We start from the raw sequence: 6000 nt of genomic DNA on the forward strand, positions 1-6000 counted from the left end.
TGCTCCGCGCCGCTACAAAAAAAAAAATAATAAAAAGTTCCAGCCAAGTGACGTTTGGAGAATAAAAGGCTCTGCAACCAATTTTCAGGTTTAATGGAGGTGAAAAGGTTCATTACCCTCCCACCTTTGGTGATATAATGATAGTGTGCCTAATTCACTAGAGAGCTTTTGGAATTATCCTGATCAGAAGTGCCGTTGTCAATCATGTTGACAAACACTTGCGTTTGAACGCTAATGGCGGATGGGAGTGGCGGCGTTTGGCTGACATGACTGACATTTATAAGTTGGATGCCCCGGCCTTAATTTTTTAGTATGTGGAGGAGACTGTAATTAAATTGCCACACAAATCCCGACTATAAATTCAGTGCTAAATATGCGCGGTGGTGGAAGTAATTTGCCACATCCGAAGCGTACATACATGCGGGACCATTTGTTTGGGATGACGGCGTTTATGTATCGCTCGTCCACTTTGTTCAGGCTGAAATGCGGCGTTTATAGTTCCCAGTTACTTTATTAATTTCGACGAAATTGGCTCTTGTGCTACATTTAATTTTCTTATCAGTGTGCACATAGCTGTGTTATTGTAGTGTTAGAGGAGCCGTCCGCCTCAGTCAGTCTCAGCAACGGCAATCGAAGTTCAATGAATTAGTGGGAAGAAGATGCTCTATAGTCTGGATATTTACGGTGAAATGATAAATACTGTCACTAATATGGCACCGCTCACGCAAGTTCACCAGGGTCAACACTTGCTGACTACTACGGTACGTGTCTTTCTATTGCTTTCTCATTGTTTTTCATTCCTATTCAAACGTCTCTGCCTTTTCCTTCTTTATTCACATTTATATCACCTGATTTAATTTAACAGACGAGTAATCAGGAATTACCGATGATAGTCACGGGAATTTCCAAGACTTATGTTCCCTTGCTGCATTGAGATGTAATTTTGTTGACAGGTGAAACTGAGGTGTCTTGTAAATAAAGACAGGGAGCCAATATTTCATGTTGTCAGCAAACTGACTCTTCAGAATTGATGACGGTGCACTTCTTTTACAAAACAGACATACAGGACTGGTTTACAATGTTCTTTAAGTGAAAACGGAAAACTTTGCATTTTGGGTGTCTGGAATCGGTGCTTACTTGAAAATGTAGCTATTAAAAAGCCCTCTAACGCTATCGCTGTGTAAACGGAGAAAAACTTCTCCCGGAACTTTTTATAGTTGAGCAGAGTCCAACTAAGTCGTCTGTCCATACAGATATCTAAATGCTCATTCCAAGAGATACATGGAAAATTTAAATCCATGATGCTTTCACCGTTTTTTTTTTTTTTTTGCACACGTTAGTTTTTTGAGCACGTAAAGCATAAAGACGTGCACGTTGAGCGGCTTTCACATGGACTGCATGAACAGGTGTGAACACAACAGTCGCACTCAGGGATGAACCAAAGCAGCTCCCCGAGCCGGTGGCTCCAGTCTGATGCAGCGTGTGTGTGTGTGTGTGTGTGTGAGTGTGAGTGTGTGTTGTGAAAGCGAAGAACTGACCTGTCTACCCACAAGTAGATCGGAGCTAACTGTCAGTTTAAATGAAAGAAAAAGGAAACTTCATGTATGATTAATAGAATATCACTAGCGGTAGTCTTGAGATGAAAATCTTTTTATAACTTGTTTATAACTTCCTTGTTCATGTTGAAAAAAAAAAACCTCTTGGAGCCTCTTTTCTTTGGCCTCTACTCTAATTGAGTGAATGTGTGTATTCAGCACAGTTTGCGCATACATTGTAATCGATAAAAAGCTTAAGGTAGTATAGGAATCTATATCATGCTGCAACTACCCAACTCACAAAGGACCTGTCAAGAAACTTATGCAGTCCAAGACTGAACGGAGTTAAGTAATCCTAAAGGGCCTCTTCTTATCTCCCTTTTTTTTTTTCTTTCTTTTTTTCCTTTTTTTCCTCCCGGCAGAGCTTCACAAGTTTTGGTTCATTATTACTTCTGCTGAACATCTCTTTCTTAGTCTGGTGAACAGAGAGATGAGCAGGGGGGAATTTAAGACTGTCGGGGGGGAGAAATGAGCGGAGGAAGCGCGGCGTAGAAACTTTTTTCAAGCTTCATTTAAACGTTGAACAGATACTGTAATGTGTTTCACTCCAGACTCTCAAAGGATGAGGGATTTTGGGTTTCGGTTTCTGGCCTGCTGCTCATTTAGGCCTTATTAATCTAATTACTTGCCCAATTGTACATATTTAACATCGCCCCAGTCCTCTCCCCAACTCCACTATAAGCAAATGCCAGACGAACTGTCAGATATACCTTTATAAGGAAAATTGCTGAAGCTTGCAGATAGTAAAAAGAAAAGCTAAATGGCTGCAATTCATCACACGATTACACCAATTATATCGGCGGAATTTGGACTTGCTCAGATCACGGACCTCTCCGTCTGGGATTCCTGGCAGCCAATCCCACGTCGCGGACGAGGTCCATTTATCTACCTTTTGTGGGAGCCTGAGCCAATATTAATGCCCCGACCATGATTCCCCATCATCTGCTTCACCCGGTTGGTGACACCGCCGGTTTACACATAGGTTATTAATGGTCTATAAATATTCACTTGATGTTTAGCGGGACTTTGCGGCGGCCATTAGCGGAAGACGTTTGTGTCAGGGCGCACGAGCCCGACGGGAGTTTTTTATCCCTCGACGTGACAGCGCAATGGTGTGGCTAACCTTGGGGATCTGGCCGTGATGGGGGATTGGACCTTGGTTTGAGGCGCTACTTTCATTCTCCGGCTTTTCGAGACTAGCGAGGCAGTGAATGATGAGCCGCGTGCTTCAGACCTCTTATTCTTATCATCCCAAAAATACAAGGTTAGGGGTGGGAGGGAGGGGAGCTTCCTCCCTCCCTCCCAACCGCTTCTAAACAGTCCCTCTCTCTGTAAAATCTATCAAAACTTAAATAAACAGCCCTCTTAGAGAAAAAAAATATATGCGCGAATACATAAAAAAAAAAAAAAAAGAAGAAGAACTAAAGTACATTGTGAAAAATGAGTCAGCTGTCTCGTTCTGTGTAATTTTCCTCTCTCCATAACCAAGCAGCAACCAGATCCGTACAAATCCAAATGCAATCAGACAGCTTCCTGGAACATGCACAGCATTACGTACACCTTGCTCACCGTGGATTAAATTGCCATTGACAAAGTCTTGTTGTCGCTCCCTCTTTTCGGGATATGATTTGAATTGGATTTGTGGAGACATTTCTGACACCGAAATGGAGGGAGAGAGAGAGAGAGAGGAAGAGAGGAAGAGCAGGTGCCGAGGAGGAGAAAGGTGAGAACGGAAAGACACGGAGGCAATCCGAGGCTCGGGGAACGAAGAGAGGACAGATCAGAGGGAAACAAATCAGAGACAAAGGGCTGAGCCAACGAGAGACGGTGGGGACAGAAGACGGGAACGGGGCAAAAGAGAAAGAGAGCATGTCTCCACTGTTTCACAGGTTCATTCTGATGCATGGAGACAGACAGGAGAATAGATTGGTAGCCTTGGGTGGATAAGGACAGAACCATTCCCCCAGAGAGATGGATTAGACGAAGGAGTGGAAATAAATGATCGCAGATTTTAATGGCCTTTTGGCTTGCTGTGCCCCCACCCCAACCCCCCCCCCTCTCATTTCCACAAGGGGGAGTTTTACAGTGATGACATTTTCACATGCCAACACTCCACAATTTGGAGTTTAACTCTTTAAAACAATGCATAGGGAGATAGGACAAATGTGCAGAAGTAAAGGTGCGTGCAGGATTTGATAAAAATGAATGTGGTAGAAGTTATAGGAAGGGGCATGTGTGCAAATTAGTAGCAGCTTGGAAGTATACATTTCAAAAGAGACAGTAGCTGTAACCAAGTACTCATAGCTTGTTGCTTCGGAACTTGCAAGCAACTTTCCTCTGGAAGTGAGAGAGTTCAGAAAAAATAGACCTCAATGACAACGCAAATAGGAATTTCAGCTTTACTTTATATAGAACTTTATCAAAAGTGAGATCTTAAAGCAAAACTACGGACTTTATCAACCTCCATCCCTGATCACGTCACAAGTTTGAGTGCATGTCTACAAACTGCACCAATCTTTGGTTGACATTTTAATGCTGTTTTATCTCAAGAACCAACTCATGCCTGGAATTACCATGAGGCAATTTCTCAACAACAGTGTCGTATTTGCCCCTAAAGTTACGCTGAAACATGGCAAATCATTGGACATTTTTCCACTTCATAACATGGCTGAAACCGAGAAACATACTAGACAATTGCTCAGAGTCACTCATATGAATATAATACAATATAAAGTCAATATAAAGTCTAACCAGCATCTTTGTAGCAAAGATGTGAAAACACCAGATGAAAACCTACGTACGACATAAAGACCCATCCACCAGTTTTAAACTGAGGATATTTGTGTTACAACTGACCACAACCTCAAAATCGCACAGCAAGTATTATCAAAGAAAAATGTAGAGCATTTTCTCATTAATTGATCAGAACAGTGAGCTTTCAACCTGCGGAGGTCTCCTTTTTTACACTGTGGACTTGCCAGAAGGCCAGGACAAGGTCAGACTAAAAAGACGATGTGCCAACTGGGTGAGTATATATTCCACTTCTTAAATTAAAAATTAAAACAGCTTTTCAAGATATCACAATATTCATATTTTAATCGTATCATAGTAAATGTATGCTGCCTACTCTCGCATTTGATTGGAGGTCTTTCAGTGTGGAGTTTGCATGTTCTCCTTTTGTGAATGTGGGCCTTCTCCAAGTACTCAGTCCAAAATAAATGGCTGTTGACTTGTCCACGGCGTACATTGAGTACGGAAGACGAAGGGATCAATTCTGGCAAATATATATTTGCATATCTGTAATGTTCATATTAGTATTAGCAGGAAAACAAACACTGCAAGCCTAAATTCCAAAATTCCATCTTCTGTGGGCTTTCCTGTGACAAGATGTGCACAATAACACCTTTTCTTATCACTCTGCTCCATGTTATCTCAGAATTCAGCACCATATACGTATATATATGTTTAAAATAGTGGGAGCCAGCTCATAACTCTATTTAGTTGAATAATACACTCGGCCATTAGTTTTTTTTATGGAAATATAGCCTTGGGTTGTGGAATAAAAAATGGGTCTCACTCCTAATTTCTGTTATGATAAGTCCCATACCTGATTGCCTCCATAAGAGGCAGATCCGTCTTCATAAGGTCTTGTGAGGGTTCTGACAACTATTTAGCTCTGCTAATCCATTTGTTTGATTTATTTCTTACAGTATGTGGCTAATGTCTTTTAAAGATCTGGCGGCTACGGAGAGATGAAGAAAAACCAATTGCTGACAGATAGCATCAAATTTTTTGAGCATCTAATCATTCTTGCATATCTTCCTCTCCTCAGAATTCCTTTTTGGTTAATAAATGAGCTGCCTTGATGAGCACAAGAGATACGGATGCTATTCTCCGCCAGTCTCGACGAGATAGTGATTTTGAGGGTGAGATAAGCATCATCTAAATAATGCAATGCGCTACTCAAAATAAATTGATGACATGAAACAAATCACACCACTCCACCAGCTTAAACTCCGCCGGAGAGGAGGAGCGCGGAGGAAACAAAGCTTGTTAAGAGCACCGAAGGAGGATTTGGGAAACTTTTCTGCACGGTTCTCCTTCATCCTGACTTTTTTTTTTTTTTTTAACCACTCTCTGACCTCTAACCTTTAGGCCTTGCTTTGGGAGCTGACCAGCAGGTTAAGGCCAGTGGCGAGAGGACCGAGAGACGAAGAGGAGGGGTCTGACCGGGAACATCTGTCACCGTCAGAGTGACCACAACCAGACGGCGGCGGCAGCGGCGGCAGCGGCGGCGGCGGCGGCGGCGGCGGCCGTGGAAGTGGGGGCAGGGCAAACAGGAGAGATAAAGACTGATGGGTAAGGGGCTCCCGCTCCTCTATCATCATTTCACAGGTCTGGCCCT

The sequence above is a fragment of the Salarias fasciatus genome, chromosome 3, assembly GCF_902148845.1.
Source record: "Salarias fasciatus chromosome 3, fSalaFa1.1, whole genome shotgun sequence".
Classification (NCBI taxonomy): domain Eukaryota; kingdom Metazoa; phylum Chordata; class Actinopteri; order Blenniiformes; family Blenniidae; genus Salarias; species Salarias fasciatus.